We start from the raw sequence: 17,740 nt of genomic DNA on the forward strand, positions 1-17,740 counted from the left end.
TACTGCTATTTTGGGGCCGTAGTATTCATAAGTTTTGACAGGTCTTTCTGTCAATCTTATGAATGGGCTTTTCCCTCCTCCGATTGGCTGCCCATGGCTCACGTGATCCCAGGGGATGCATCGCACTAACTGCGCCCCTGGGACATGCAAGCACAGCGCGCCGGCAGCTGGACCAGGCCCCGGAGCGGAATTCCACGGGGCCCTACAGCTCAACGGCCAGCGTGCAAGGTAAGTGCAGGTCGGGGGCTTACACCCGCGGGAAGCCCCCGACCCGAATTTCTGGCCCAACATGTTTTGAGTAAGCACGAGACACTTTGTAGTGTAGTATACGTAACAGACTTTATTGATACACAGTACAGAGTGATCAGCCTAACTGTATACAGAGAGTGGCTTTTCAACTTCAAATCTATCTTTTGAGCTCTCCAAAAAAATGCTGAAAACCATGCTCATTTATACACCATATTTTGCCTACATCAAAGGTAAATGTCATAGATAAGACTTTATGATGTATCTGTTCCCAAATCATTGAAGACAGACTATTCATGTAAACACTTGTAGTTGTTTACTCCAAAGCTACTTCTCTTAAACAAGCCTTCCTGACCTAACGGTTCTTAACCTCTTTGAAGAATAAGCTTTATCAACTGTTATTTTTCTATACTGTTAGGTCCGTGTATCTTAATGTTGTGTCCTTAAATAATCAGACAACAGACTGCAGGGAACGATTCAACAGGTGTTTACTCAACGTGGTTCAACTGCAACTGAAACAACAGATTACTACTCAGCGTTATATACAGGTGTGGTCACTGCTGGTACTACAGTATACATGAGCTGTAGAAAGTAGTTCCCCCTTAAAGGTACATACATTACAATTCCTCCCCTTTTAGATTAACAGTACCATAACACTCATTTAACAATTAAATATCAAACTAATTACAATTAATACTTTTAACATGCAACATTAGCTGAAAATAGTCTATTTATAAATTCAGTCTTTGGGGAGGCTTCCTGATCCTTTCTGGATAGCGCCTTTCCCGAGTGTCTTGCTCTTGGTGCGGAGGCGATTCTGGCCCCTTGTCGTTGGTTGGTTCATCAGCTTCCGATGCCACTGTTTCTGGGGTAGATGCGACCTGTACGTCAGGTTCATCACCAGGTACGTATGGGCGAGGCATGGGGTTGACTTGTTCCTGTGACTCTAGGATCTGGTCAGCATGGCGTCTCACGATGCTCTCCCCAACGTCCACTGTGTACATTAGTGGGCCCTGCCGTGTGCATATCGTTCCTGGCTGCCATTTTTCTGTTCGGTAGTCGCGGGCCAAGACTGGTTGCCCTACATTGAAGCTCCTTGTTGGCTTCTCATGGATGTGCTGGAATTGCTGACTCTCAACATCTCTTCATACGTTTGGTCTGAGCAAATCCAGGCGAGATCTTAACCTTCGGTTAAAGAACATCATGGCTGGGGCCTGGTTGGTGACTGCATGTGTCACATTCCGGTAGGCGAACAGGAAATTGTCCACCTTGTGCTGCAGCGGAATGTTGTCATTGTACATAGCCTTTATTGCCTTCTTAAAGGTTTGTACGAAACTCTCAGCCAATCCATTTGTGGCTGGATGATACGGGGCGGATGTGTAATGCCTTACCCCATTCTTTTTCAAGAACCTCCGGAACTCTTCGGACACAAACTGTGGTCCGTTGTCGGAGCAAATCTGTTCTGGCAAGCCATTCCTGGCAAAAATGGTCCGTAGGACTGCAATAGTTTTCTCCGTGGTGGTGGAGGACATTTTGATGACCTCAGGCCATTTCGAGTGCGCATCCACGGCTATTAAAAACATTGAGTCCATGAATGGACCAGCAAAATCAATATGCACCCGTTGCCATGGAGATGAGGGCCACTCCCATGGGTGTAGAGGGGCCTGTGGTGGTGCATTTTGGACTTTCTGGCATCCTGAGCAGCTCTTGGTCAGGTCCTCGATTTGTTTAATGATTCCCGGCCACCACACATAAGCCCTGGCTAAGCTTTTCATTTTTAGCCCTTCCAGATGACCCTCATGAAGCTCATTGAGCACTCTATCCCTTAATTTGGGTGGAATTACCACTCGGGATCCACACATCAAGGTCCCCAGGCACACTGACAGCTGTTCTCTCCTTGTCGAGAATGCTGGCAACAGTGAGTCGCCATGTGCTGGCCATCCCTTCACCGTCAAATCATATACCCGAGACAGTGTCGGGTCATTTCGGGTTTCCTTTTCGATACAAGCGTTAGTTACCGGTAGGTATTCAACTATAGCCGAATGGAATATTTCGACAGGATCCACTGCTGGTGCTTCCTCCGCAGTAGGCAGTGGCAGGCGTGATAGCCCATCAGCATTTCCATGCTGTTTCGTGCCCTTATATTCAATGTCATAGTGGTGTGCCCCTAGAAAAAGTGACCATCTTTGTAGTCGTTGCGCAGTCATCACCGGAACGCCCTTCTTCAGATTAAAAATGGAGACAAGAGGCTGGTGATCAGTCAGCAAGGTGAATTTCTGCCCGTGCAGATAGTGATTGAACTTTTTCACTCCCCATACTAGGCTGAGGGCCTCCCTGTCAATCTGGGCGTAGTTACGCTCGGCTGAGGTTAGTGATCGTGACGCAAAGGCTATTGGCCTCTCTGAGCCGTCCGAGAATTTGTGCGACAGCACCGCTCCAATGCCGTAAGGTGACGCATCACATGCCAACCGAATTGGTAATGCTGGGTTGTAATGGGCCAATACCTCTTTCGATGTGATTAGTGTTTTGCTCTTCCGGAAAGCTCGTCTACATTCATCACTCCACTTCCATGGCACCCCAGTTTGCAGTAGGGTGTTCAGTGGGTGCAGTATTGTAGACAAATTTGGCAAGAACTTATGGTAGTAGTTTACCAGCCCGAGGAACGACCCCAGTTGTGACACATTTTCCGGTGCTGGAGCCTTGACTACTGCCTCAATCTTCTCTGGGGACTTATGTAACCCCTCTTTATCGATAACGTGGCCACAATACGAGATCTGTTTTCTAAAAAACTCGCATTTGGGGCGGTTAGCTCGGAGCCCATATTCCTGCAATCTAGTGAGCACCTGCTCCAGGTTGGCAAGGTGATCACTGTCATTTTCACCCGTGACCAGGATGTCGTCCAAATAACACTGGGTCCCTGGGACCCCTTGCAGGACTTGTTCCATTGCCCTCTGCCAAATAGCCGGAGCTGATGCTACCCTGAATACCAGCCGGTTGTATTGGTAGAGACCTTTATGGGTGTTGATTGTGAGGTATTTTTTTTTGATGCTTCTTCTACCTCCATTTGCAGATACGCCTGGGCCCAATCAATCTTAGTGAAGCGTTTCCCTCCAGATAGCGGGGTGAAAATATCTTCAATCCGCGGAAGTGGATAGTGTACAGTGTGAAGGACCGGGTTCACTGTTACCTTAAAGTCCCCACAGATGCGAACCTTCCTTGATACCCCAGGCGTGCTGCTCAACGACTTTTTCATCACAGGGATGATGGGTGTAGCCCACTCGCTCCAGTCTACCTTGGACAGTACACCTGAACATTCCAGACTCTCCAGCTCTGCTTCGACGGCTGGGCGGATCGCATAAGGTACCGGTCTGGCCTTAAAAAATTTTGGGCTTGCGTTTTCTTCAATTTTAATCATCGCTGTCATGCCTTTTAGTGTTCCGAGTCCTTGCTGGAGCACTTCTTTCGCGTCAGTTAGGATCTTTGACAGTCGCCCAGGTGTGACGTCGTCATCCTTTTTGTCAGCCACAGTCAGTGCCTGTATGGAATGCCAATCCAGTTGTATTTTCCGGATCCATTCACGTCCCAGTAATGGTGGTCCTCCATCTTGCAATACATACAGGCCTAGTTTTGGTGTTTCCTTACCGTTATATATAACGGTCACCCTTATTTTTCCTTTGGGGTAGACTTTTTGCCCCATGTACATCTTCAAATAATTTTTGTGTCTCTCAAGGGTATGTGTGAGAATAGCCGCTCGTAGTCCTGTCGGTTTATGACTGTTCGAGCTGATCCTGTGTCCAATTCCATCTTTACCTGGACTCCTGCTATCTTGAGAGTGACCCAAATTGTTCGGTGATCCTCCATTGTGATCACATTATGTAGTTTCAGACAACTCAGTTCCCTGCTTTCGGAGTCGTTATCACTCTTTTGTTCGTCTGAACTATTCTCCGTTATCTTATGTACCTTCTTGTACTTCCCTTTGGTCGGTTTCTTATTGCTGGTTTTCTTTCCCGACCTGCAGACTCTTGCTATGTGTCCTACTTTTCCACACTGTCTGCACACTTTGTCTTTGAACCAGCAATCATTCTGGTCGTGTGTTGTTCTGCCGCAGCGATAGCACTTCTCTGTTCCATATGACATTTCGTTTGTGCCATATTCTTGCAGTCTCTGTTGTATCTCTGCAGCGCCCCGTGCTGCTGCTTCATATCATACCGCAATGCTGAAAGCCTTTTCCAGTGTAAGGTCCTTTTCAGATAAAAGCCATTTCTGGGTTCCTTCACTTAGAATGACAAAATTGCAAAAATTGTTTATACCAATCTGGCATAAAAGGAAATCTAAAAAGGTGACTCAACCGTGGATAACAGGGGAAATTAGAGACAGCATAAAATCCAAAGATAGGGCGTATAAAATAGCCAAAAAAGCGCCAGAGCGGAAGATTGGGAACAGTTTAAGATAGAGCAAAGGAGGGCAAAGGGCATGATCAAGAGGGGCAAAATAGCTTACGAAAACAAGCTGGCGGAAAATATAAAAACTAACTCCAAAAGCTTTTATAAATATATCAAAAGGAAAAGACTGGTGAAAACCAAAGTTGGTCCATTGCAGTCAGATACGGGGGAATATATAATGGGAAATAAGGAAATGGCAGATCAACTAAATGCATACTTTGGGTCAGTCTTTACGAAGGAAGACACAAAAAACCTCCCTGGGATATCGGGAAAAATAGGGACATTGGCAAAGGAGGAACTGACGCAAATCAATATCTCTAAGGATATGGTGTTAAGGAAGCTAAAGGGATTGAAGGTGGACAAATCCCCAGGGCCTGATAACATGCATCCTAGGGTACTGAAGGAGGTGGCCCTAGAGATAGCGGATGCACTAAGGATGATTTTTCAGAATTCATTAGACTCGGGAACAGTGCCGATGGATTGGAGGGTAGCTAACGTTACCCCACTATTCAAAAAGGGGGGTAGGGAAAAAGCAGGTAATTACAGACCTGTAAGCCTTACATCAGTTGTGGGCAAAATGCTGGAGTCCATCATTAAGGATGAAATAGCGGAGCACTTAGCAAATGGGGACAGGATAGGACAGAGTCAACATGGATTTACAAAGGGTAAATCGTGCTTGACTAATCTATTGGAATTTTTTGAGGGAGTAACTGGTAGAATAGATGGGGGAGAGCCAGTAGATGTGGTGTACCTGGACTTCCAAAAGGCCTTCGATAAGGTCCCACATAAAAGATTAGCATGGAAAATTGAGGCTCATGGGATAAAGGGGAAAGTTTTGGCGTGGATAGGGAACTGGCTGTCAGATAGAAAACAGAGAGTTGGAATAAACGGCTCATTTTCTGAATGGCAGGCAGTAACGAGTGGGGTACCACAGGGATCTGTCCTGGGCCCCCAGCTGTTCACAATTTACATTAATGACCTGGATCAGGGAGTCGGATGCAGCATTTCCAAATTTGCAGACGACACTAAACTAGGAGGGGGGGTGGGCTCAGAGGAAGAGACCAGGAAGCTCCAGAGCGATTTGGACAGACTGGGCGATTGGGCGGATAAATGGCAGATGCACTATAATGTGGACAAGTGCGAAGTTATCCACCTTGGGTGCAGGAACGGGAGGGCAAATTATTATTTAAATGGCAATAGATTGGGAGAGGGGGAAGTACAGAGAGACCTGGGTGTTCTTGTACACCAGTCACTGAAGGCGAGCATGCAGGTGCAACAGGCGGTCAAGAAGGCAAACGGTATGCTGGCCTTCATAGCAAAAGGGTTAGAATACAGGAACAGGGATACCTTGCTGCAGCTGTACAGGGCACTGGTGAGACCACACCTCGAGTACTGTGTACAGTTTTGGTCGCCTCATCTGAGGAAGGATGTTCTTGCCATGGAGGGGGTGCAGCGGCGATTCACCAGGCTGATACCAGGAATGGCGGGAATGACCTATGAGGAGAGACTATGTAGTTTAGGGATGTACACACTGGAGTTTAGAAGATTGAGAGGGGACCTCATAGAAGTGTATAAAATTCTGACAGGTCTAGACAGACTGGATGCAGAAGGAATGTTTCCCTTGGCAGGTGAGAACAGAACTAGAGGACATAATTTAAGGATAAGGGCTAAACCATTTAGGACAGAGATGAGGGGGAATTTCTTCACTCAGAGAGTGGTGAACCTGTGGAACTCATTGCCACAGAGGGCAGTGTACGCCAGCTCATTAAATATATTTAAGAGGGAATTAGATATATTTCTACGGGCAAAAGGGGTTAAGGGTTACGGAGAGAAGGCGGGGACGGGATACTGAATTAAAGGATCAGCCATGATCTCATCGAATGGCGGAGCAGGCACGAAGGGCCGAATGGCCTACTCCTGCTCCTATCTTCTATGTATCTATGAAGTCCACACACAAACTTGTTCCTTAAGGTATCTGCTAGTCCCGTTCCAAACTGGCAGTGTTTCGATAGCTTGCACAGTTCCGTTAAATACTCAGCATTACTTTCATCTTTATGCTGGTTCCTTTTGTGAAACTTAAATCTTTCTGCTATCAGCAGTGGTGTGGGGTTTAAGTGGTCCTGTAGGATTGACACTATGTTTTCAAGATCCTTTTCTACTGGCTTCTCTGGGGTTACTAGGTTTCGTAGTAAGCCATACGTTTTTGCACCCATTGAATTCAACAATACCAGCGCTTTCTTGTCATCTGGCACTTCATTCGCCTTGCAGTATACTTCTATGCGTTCGACATATGTTGTCCAATCTTCGACTTCATTGTCGAACGCTGTGATACTGCCACTCTTCGGCATTTTTGGGTGTGGTTAGACTGGCTTAAAATGGCGTCTCCCGCGCTTTCCTTTCTTCCCCGCTGCAGCTTAAAATGGCGTCTCCCGCGCTGCTGCCAACGCCGCTCTCGGCGGTCCTCGTGGCAAATGGCGACACCCTGTGGGTTTCGTGCGCTGCTCCTGCACTGCTGCCAACGCCGCCCTCTGCGGTCCTCGTGGCAATGGCAGCACCTCGCGTTTTCCTGCGCGCCTCTCTCCCCTGTTGACGCTGCTCGGCCCTTGAACACCGGCTGCGCTTTGCTCTCTCTCGTCTCTCTCCCCCGTTGACGCCGCTTGGTCCTGAACACCGGCTGCGCCCTGTGCGCTCTGCCCTCTCTCTCTCCCCCGTCGACGCTGCTCGGCCTTTTTCTGTGCCGCTCAGTCGGTCTCTAGCCCGCCGCTGTCCGGGAAGGGTCTGCGCAGCACCTGTTGCCAGCCCATTTCGCTGGACCACCTTGACTGGAAAGCCAAGCCTGGCTCTCGACAGCCTCCCCTGCGATGCTCAAATCTCCGCTGGATGACTGGGCGGTTGCCCGTGGTCGACGCCCGTGCATCTGGACTCGACCTTCTTCCACTGTTCTCTAGGAGCAAATCCCTGGGAGGTGATGCAGAGTTGCAGGTAGGTTCGAATCTGCCTCGTTGCCAATGTTAGGTCCGTGTATCTTAATGTTGTGTCCTTCAATAATCAGACAACAGACTGCAGGGAACGATTCAACAGGTGTTTACTCAACGTGGTTCAACTGCAACTGAAACAACAGATTACTACTCAGCGTTATATACAGGTGTGGTCACTGCCGGTACTACAGTATACATGAGCTGTAGAAAGTAGTTCCCCCCCTTAAAGGTACATACATTACATATACTATAGCTAATGGACCCCTCTACCTAAGTTTATTACCCTAAAGTTACACTTTAATCACTCATGGCTGATGTCATTACTGTCATGTATTTCTTTACACAAACACTCTTCGCATCAGAAGTCAAACAATGCTTTCCTCTCACAAGACTTTAAAGTCATCCCGTTTATATTGGAAAGTCTGTTGCTCCATGATACAAAAAAGTTTAACTGTTAATCCTTTAACTCTCCATGATGTCCAACAGATAACTGCTCCTGGAGTTTGTCCTACACATTAACCTTAGCAATTCTCAAGGCATTCACCCATAATGCTTTCTGCTCATGCAAGGTTATCCTAACGCTAGCCATTTTCTATGTACACCACCGAAGAGATGACAACAGTTTACACATATTGCAGCATTGGGCTTTGGACTGTTGAGATGTGGGTGGTAATTTTCACCTTCAATACTTATATACTATTATAGACCCCACCCAATGTTCAATTCCATTGAAATGAATGGATATGAAGATCGGGCAGTTTCTATAATGGGCGGGCGATCCGCTCCACCAGTTTACCCCCCAAGCGGTGAAGGTGAAAATTAACCTGGGGAATGCATAGGAACATAGTGACATAGGAACAGGAGGAGGCCATTCAGCCCCTCGAGCCTGTTCCGCCATTCAATGAGATCATGGCTGATCTGCGCTCTAACTCCATATACTCGCCTTTGGCCCATATCCCTTAATACCTTTGGTTAACAAAAAGCTATCAATCTCCAATTTAAAATTAACAATTGATATAGCATTAATTGCCATTTGCAGAAGAGAGTTCCAAACTTCTACCACCCTTTGTGTGTAGAAGTGTTTCCTAATTTCACTCCTGAAAGGTCTGGCTCTAATTTTTAGATTATGCCCCCCCTAGTCCTAGAATCCCCAATCAGTGGAAATAGTTTCTCTCCATCTACCCTATCTGTTCCCCTTAATATCCTGAAAACTTTGATCAGATCACCCCTTAATCTTCTAAATTCTAGGGCATACAACCCTAATTTGTATAATCTCTCCTCGTAACTTAACCCTTGGAGTCAAGGTATCATTCTGGTAAATTGACGCTGCACTCCCTCCAAGGCCAATATATCCTTCCTATGGTGTGGTGCTCAGAACTGCTCACAGTACTCCAGGTGTGGTCTAACCAGGGTTTTGTATAGTTGCAGCATAACTTCTACCCCCTTGTATTCTAGTCCTCGATATATAAAGGCCAGCATTCCATTAGCCTTTTTGATTATTTTCTGTACCTGTTCATGATATTTAATGATATATGTACCTGAACCCCAAGTCTCTTTGGACATCCACTGTTTTTAGCTTTTTACCATTTAAAAAGTACCCTGTTCTACCCTTTTGAGGTCCAAAGTGGATGATCTCAGATTTGCTTACATTGTAATCCAGTTCCTACAGTTTTTCCCATTCACTAAATCAATCAATATCTCTTTCTAATTTTATGCTTTCATCTACACTGCCTACAATACTGCCTATCTTTGTGTCATCGGCAAATTTGGATATATGACTTTCTATGCCATCATCTAAGTCATTAATAAATATAGTGAATAGTTGAGGCCCCAACAGATCCCTGCGGGACACCACTAGTCACATCCTACCAATTTGAGTACCTACCCATTATCCCTACTCTCTGTCTCCTGCCGCTCAGCCAATGTCTTAACCAGGTCAATAATTTGGGTTTCTACCTTAGATAGTCTCTTATTTGGGACTTTATCAAATGCTCTGGAAGTCCATATAAATAACATCCATAGACATTCCCCTGTCCACTACTTTTGTCACCTCTTCAAAAAATTCAATCAGGTTTGTCAGGTATGACCTACCTTTCACAAATCCATTTTGACTCCCTCTGATCAACTGAAAATTTTTGAGGTGTTCAGTCACCCGCTCCTTAATTATAGACTCTAGTAATTTCCCGACAATAGATGTTAGGATAACTGGTTTATAATTCCCTGGTTTCCCTCTCTCGCCATTCTTAAATAGCAGAGAGACAGGCGCAATTTTCCAATCTAAAGGAACAGTTCCAGAATCGAGAAAACTTTGGAAGATTATAGTTAGGGCATCTGCAATGTGCTCACCTACTTCCTTTAAAACCCTGAGATGGAAACCATCTGGCTCTGGGGATTTGTCACTCTTTAGTGCCATTATTTTCTTCATTACTGTTAATGTACTTACATTAATTTTATTGAGTTCCTGTCGCCGATTCAATATTAATTTCTTTGGGATTTCCAGCATGCTATCCTCTTCTTCTACTGTAAATACTGACACAAAGTAATTATTCAACATGTCCGCCATTTCCCCATTGTCATTGACAATATCACCACTTTCAGTTTTTAAGGGGCCAACATTGCTCCTGACCACCCTCTTTTTCCTAATGTAACTGTAAAAATCCTTCGTATTGATTTTGATATCCCTTGCAAGTTTCTTTTCATACTCCTTTTTGTAGCTCTTACTATCTGTTTTGTGATCCTTTGCTGTTCTTCGTAGCTCTCCCATTCTCCAGGATCTGTACTATTTTTTGTATTTTCGTATGCCCTTCCCTTTAGTTTTATGCTGTCCTTGACTTCTTTAGTGTTTTTAGCAAGTAGAGCTCTTGCCCCTCAGGGTTATAAACTGGATCTGTATCACATTAAATTATTTTTTAAACATCTTCCACTGATCTTCTGTCATTTTACCCATTAACAGATTTGCCCAGTTTACTGTAGACAATCTCTGTCTCATTCTGTTGAAGTCGGCCTTACCTAAATCAAGAGGTTATGGCAAAATCCTGTCAGATTTAGAAATCTGTAGCATTTCTAATTATGGGCAAATTCATATTAGGACCATGGGTAGGGTTGCCAACTCTGGTTGGGCCTATTCCTGGAGATACCATCACATGACCTCCTGCCTCCAACTGCCCTGCCCACATACTCCCGCCATTGGTCGCCCAACATGTCTATCCTCACTGCGCACCATCCTCCTAAGCCAATTGGAAAGTGAACGGACTCTTCATTTCCTGATTGGATGATTCTTGGCTATTGTCAGTCTACCAGCCTTTTTTCTGGTATGACTAATAAACAAAATTGTCCAAAGAAAATGAAAAAAACTCATAATTTTTTATTGCCCCAATGATTTTCCTCCCGGGTTGCTCACAGCAATGTCCTGGAAATAGTTTATAATTCCTAGAGACTCCAGGGCAATCCTGGAGGGTTGGCAACTCTACCAATGGGGTTTGTTACAGGTTGTCACCCTGTGATATGTGACTCGCCCCACTTCTACTTCACAACACTCCAATAGACTGTAATGTAAAAGCCCCCCCTCTCCCAGAACATTACTCATATCCCTGCAATAGACCCCACAGACAGATCTCCACCCTGTGCACCTTGCTTACCTTGGTGGCTAAAGACAATGGTCCAGAATGTGCTGGAGTGTGAGGCATGAGTTGGATTTTTTCCCTTGCCCTTCAACTCCAATTATTTTTGCGCCACAAATTGCTGGAAGTATGAATTGACAATGCGAGGTCAGCGGGGCATCTGGGACCTTGGTGAATGATGGGCCCAACAGTCTATCTCCTTAACCAATTAAATCTAAGGATAGAGAAAGAAACAGAGCAAATGACAGAGAAGGAAATAGGGTGAATTAGATTCAAATTAAATAAAGAGAAATAAAGAGAGGGAAAGAAAGATTGGATTAAGAACATAAGAAATAGGAGCTGGAGTAGGCCATTTGGTCCTTCGAGCCTGCTCCGCCATTCAACAAGATCATGGCTGATCTTCTACCTCAACTCCACCTTCCCGCACTATCCTCATATCCCATAATTCCCTCAGTTCCCAAAAATTTATCGATCTCTGTCTTGAATATACTCAACGACTGAGCCTCCACAGCCCTCTGGGGTAGAGAATTCCAAAGATTCACCACCCTCTGCGTGAAGAAATTTCTCCTCATCTCAGTCCTAAATGGCTGACCCCTTATTCTGCGACTGTGACCCCTGGTTCTAGATTCCTCAGCCAGGGGAAACATCTTCCCAGCATCTACCCTGTTAAACCCCTTAAGAATTTTGTATGTTTGAATTAGATCAATTAAGAGCGTGAAAAAAGAGACAGAAAGGTAAAGTAAGAAAAACAAATAAAATTCAAAATTTAAAATTTAAAAAACCTCCAGGAACAATTTACTGCCTGTAGGAGTGAGACTTCACAGTTTCAATTGTTCAATGAATGATCTTGAGATGGCCTTCATGTATATTACTGTAGTGATAATGTTAAGGTTCTGTTTCCATATCTTTCACCATTACCCCATCGCTAATAGACTGCCTTGGTCTTGTTCCTAGACTCACCCTAAGTTCGATGTCCTGTCTTTGGTCATGGCAGTGAACATAGGTTTGGAGATGAGTCTGGGAGAGACTGTTGGGTGGATGTGGGGTGGGGTGGTGGGGTAAGATGGTCATGCGAGAATCTGCAAAGTAGCTCATCTGGAGACAGCTGTATTGGTGATGCTGGTAGAGGTGAAATCTCTTGGCTGTCTAGCAGAAGAGCATAATCAGTCTCTCGTGAGCTGATCACGTTGACATGCCAAGCTCTGAACCTGTCTGCGGTCAGTCCTTCTGTGACACACCCCTGCCCCCTCTCCACCCCCCCCTCCCCCACCACATTGTGCCTGATTTGGGATAGGGCTGAAATACAGTCATATCATCAGAGAGGTTCAGACTTCCAATCAAGGTGAGGGGCTGCTGTGACAATGTGCTGCTTTTGGCTCTCTGTTGGCCTTTACCTTGGTGGTGAGGAGGTGGGTGGGTCTATGAATGGTCGGTTGTCTAGGTAGGGTTGTTAGGGAGGCTCCGCTCTCCATTGTAGCCATGGGTTTTGCCTGGAGGCTAGAGACCAGCCTGTGATCACTGGGATCAGGGCTGGCCAGTAGTGGTGTCTGAAGTTTAGGAGGCCTTGTGAACCCTTCTTGTTTTGGCAGCTGAAGGCATTTGAGGCATATTTGCAGCCTCTTACCTGCCCAGGTTTATTTGGCAATGTGACTGTCCAGGTGTAGAATTGTTCGGCTGGAATCTTGACATTCAGTATTTGGAATAAATATAGGAAGTTGGGCATTCATTTTTGTTGTGTTAATGCTGCCCAGGAATGATGTAAGCAGGTTGTTTCATCTACATAGATCAGTGCATATAGAATCATAGCAGGGTTACAGCACAGAAGGAGGCCATTCGGCCCGTCGTGCCTGTGCCAGCTCTCTGCAAGAGCACCTTAGCTAGTCCCACTTCCCCACCCTTTCCCTGTAGCCCTGCAAATTAGTTCCTTCAGGTACTTATCCAATTCCCTTTTGAAAGCTACGATTGAATCTGCCTCCACCACCCTTTCAGGCAGTGCATTCCAGATCCTAACCACTCGCTGTATAAAAAAGTTTTTCCTCATGTTGCCTTTGGTTCTTCTGCCAATCACCTTAAATCTATGTCCTCTGGTTCTCGACCCTTCCACCAATGAGTTTCCCTCTATCTACTCTGTCTAGACCCCTCATGATTTTGAACATCTCTATCAAATCTCCTCTCAACCTTCTCTGTTCTAAGGAGAACAACCCCAGCTTCTATCCACGTAACTGAGGTCCCTCATCCCTGGAACTATTCTTGTAAATCTTTTCTGCATCCTCTCTATGGCTTTCACATCCTTCCTAAAGTGCGGTGCCCAGAATTGGACACAATACTCCAGTTGAGGCCGAAACAGTGTTTTATACAGGTTCATCATAACTTCCATGTTTTTGTACTCTATGCCTATGTTTATGAAGCCCAAGATCCTGTATGCTTTTTTAACCACTTTCTCAACCTGCCCTGCCACCTTCAACGATTTGTGCACGTATACCCCCAGGTCTCTCTGTTCATACACCCCCTTTAGAATTGTACCCTTTAGTTTATATGCCTCTCTTCGTTCTTCCTACCAAAATGTATACTTCGCACTTTTCTGCATTAAATTTTGTCTGCCATGTGTCCGCCCATTTCACCAGCCTGTCTATGTCCTCTTGAAGTCTATCACTATCCTCCTCACTGTTCACTATACTTCCAAGTTTTGTGTCATCTGCAAATTTTGAAATGTGCCCTGTCCAAGTCATTAATATATATCAAGAAAGGCAATGGTCCAAGTACCGATCCCTGGGGAACACCACTATGTACCTTCCTCCAGTCCGAAAAGCAACCGTTCACCACTACTCTCTGTTTCCTGTCACTTAGCCAATTTTGTATCCATGCGGCCACTGTCCCTTTTATTCCATATGCTGAGGGGGCACATTCCTTTTGTAGAGGGTGGGTGGGATTTGGACCTAAGGGGGGAATTTTGCCAGCCCTGGGGAGGCGGGTATGGAGGCGGGACTGCCGGGGAAATGGCAGAAACTGGGGGCAGGTACTGACCCTGCTCTCAACCCGCCTCCGTGCCATCTTCCCGGGAGGTGGGTCCCCGACTCACGCAGGGACCCGTCTCCTCGAGGCGGGAAGGGGATTAGAGCCAATTAACTGCCTGTTAACAGGCAGTTTTGAGGCTTATCCCCATTTTACCCCTGCAAGTGCGAGCTTCTTGACGGCTGCGAACCTCGCCAGGGTCAACGAGGTGAGCAGTGGGTCTGCGGAGTGAGAGGGATCGAAAAGCCTGCTGTTGAGGGTGCAAGTGTGCAGAGGTAAGTATGAGAGGTGAGTGTAAAGTGTTAGAAAAAGTTTACTTACCTTTGCTTCTTCCTGCAGGCTGCAACCCTTCGGGATCCGGAAGTGCCTCATCTCAACGGCAGAGATGATAGAATGGTTGCTGCATTCTCAGATGCAGCAGCCATCTGCTTTCTGCTGAGGAGAGAGGTTTTGGTGAGACTTTGTGCAAGGGCTCACCTTAGAACAAAGATTGTCAGTGTTTGACAGCTTCTCAAAGCTGTCAAATGCTGACAATTCATCTGTCAAAATTTTTTCGACAGATGAAACGTCATGTGCTGGTGTCATCAGTCACCAGCTTTCCCTTAATTGGCCGGCTAAACCCGGGCTTAACAAGGTCAATCAAGGGAAAATAGCATGGGTTGGCCAGACGTCATTGGGGACGGGACTGAAACCCGAAAACCAGCAGTCTCTCCCCCAATGCGCCCCCATTGACAAAATCCAGTCCTAAGCCTCTAAATTGATCCAAGTTTCAAAGGTGTGCGGAGATGTGGGGTGAGTCGGAGATCGCAGGGTGTGGGGGGAGTCAGCGATTGCAGGGTGTGGGGTGAGTCATGAGGTTGGTCAAGTAAGACTTTCCCTTTTGAATCCATGCTAATTATTCATTATTATTGTTAAGTCTGTGTGTTATATGGAGAATTACTACACAGACCACAAGAGTAAAATTTAACAGGTCTTTACTGGTTGAAGGTCAGGGCGGAACTGCCCAATAAATCGTTACACAGCACTTATATACCGGTGTGGTCACCACCGGTATTACAGTATACAGCAGCCAAGATAAAATAGTGCAACCCTTAAAATAGTTCTCTTAAAGGTGGAACGGTTACATACACTACAATCCTCCCTTTTTAGGTTAACAGTATATATTCCCATTAAAAATAACATCATAACATATATACACAACTTCATGTAAAAACAGTTCACAGATTCAGTCTCTCTGGAGGCTTCCTGACTCGGTCCGGATAACGCCTCGGTGGTGTAGTAGTTTTCGGTGGTGTAGTAGGTTCTTTTGGCAAGGTCGATTCGGCTTGAATGTCAGTGTCGGGTTCATCTGGTTCCTGTATCACCGGATCGGAGGTAGATACTATGGGTATCTCTGCTTCATCATTAGGCGTATAGAGTTGTGGTGTAGGTTGTCCCTTTTCGGATGACGCTATGATCTGGTCAGCATGGCGCCTTATTATGCTTTCACCAATGTCCACGGTATACATCAGCGGTCCTAGTCGTGTGCAAATAGTTCCGGGCTGCCATTTCTCGGTACGGTAGTCCCGGGCCAAAACTTGTTGACCTATCTGGAAGGTTCTAGTTGGCCTTTCATTCATGCCTTGAAATTGCCGGTTCTCTACGTCCCTTCTGATGTTTGGCTTGATCAAATCCAGCCGGCATCTTAGTCTTCTATTGAAAAACATCATGGCGGGAGTTTGGTTTGTGACCGCATGTGTTGCATTCCTGTACGCCAACAAGAAGTTATCTACCTTATGTTGTAGATTTATGTCTTCATTACCCATGGCCTTTATGGCCTTCTTGAAGGTCTGGACAAACCTTTCAGCTAATCCATTGGTGGCGGGATGGTATGGGGCGAACGTGTAGTGCTTAACCCCATTGTTTTTTAAGAACTTCCTGAATTCTTCGGACACAAATTGCGGTCCATTATCAGAACAGATCTGTTCCGGCAGCCCATTCCTGGCAAATATGGTCCTTAATACTGTGATGGTTTTTTCCGTGGTGGTGGAGGACATCTTGATTACCTCCGGCCACTTGGAGTGTGCATCAACCGCGATTAAGAACATTGAGTCCATAAATGGACCAGCAAAGTCGATATGTACCCTTTGCCATGGAGATGAGGGCCACTCCCATGGATGCAGAGGAGCTTGTGGTGGGGCGTTTTGGACCTTCTGGCATCCTAGACAGCTCTTGGTCATTTCTTCGATGTCTCCATCGATACCTGGCCACCACACGAACGCTCTGGCTAGGTTCTTCATTTTCACTCCACCCAGATGCCCCTCGTGAAGCTCCTTTAGCACTTTATGCTGGAGTTTGGGTGGAATCACCACTCTGGATCCACACATCAAAGTTCCTCGGCACACTGACAGCTGTTCTCTTCTTTGCGAAAATGCTGGCAACTGTGGTTCACCATGTGCTGGCCATCCCTTCACCGTTAAATCGTAGACTTGTGAGAGAGTCGGGTCATTTCTTGTTTCCTTTTCGATCGTAGAATTTGTTACTGGTAGACATTCCACTATGGTTGAGTGGAACATCTCCACTGGGTCCACTGTAGGCGCCTCTTCTACCGTTGGCAACGGTAGGCATGATAAACCGTCAGCATTCCCATGCTGTTTTGATCCTTTGTATTCTATGTCATATTGGTGTGCCCCTAGGAAAAGGGACCACCTCTGTAGCCTTTGCGCTGTCATGATGGAAACGCCCTTTTTAGGGTTGAATATGGGTACCAACGGCTGGTGGTCTGTCAGCAGTGTAAACTTCTGGCCCTGCAGGTAATGATTAAACTTCTTTACTCCCCACACCAGGCTGAGAGCCTCCCTATCTATCTGAGCATAGTTGCGCTCAGCGGAGGTCAATGATCTGGATGCAAATGCGACTGGCCTTTCCGAGCCATTTGGCAACTTGTGTGAGAGTACTGCTCCAATACCATAAGGAGAAGCATCACAAGCTAAACGAATAGGTAGCGTTGGGTTGAAGTGAGCCAACACTTCCTCTGAGGTGATCAATGCCTTGCTTTTGCGAAAGGCCTTCTTACAGTCCTCGCTCCACTTCCATGGTACTTCTTTCTGCAAAAGAGCATTCAGCGGGTGCAGCACCGTGGATAGATTTGACAAAAACTTATGGTAATAGTTAATCAACCCTAGGAACGACCTCAACTGGGATACATTTTCTGGAGCGGGAGCCTTCACAACAGCTTCGATCTTGTCAGGTGGCTTGTGCAGCCCCTCCTGGTCAATGATATGACCACAGTACGAGATCCGTTTCTGAAAGAACTCACATTTCTGGCGATTAACTCGAAGGCCATATTCCTTCAACCTGGTGAGCACCAGTTTCAAATTAGCAAGGTGTTCCTCATCGTCATCTCCTGTAATCAGGATATCGTCCAAGTAACATTGAGTGCTTGGAATTCCCTGTAATACCT

Source organism: Somniosus microcephalus, chromosome 14 (assembly GCF_052327205.1).
Source record: "Somniosus microcephalus isolate GS21.2 chromosome 14, FLI_Smic_1.0, whole genome shotgun sequence".
Lineage (NCBI taxonomy): Eukaryota > Metazoa > Chordata > Chondrichthyes > Squaliformes > Somniosidae > Somniosus > Somniosus microcephalus.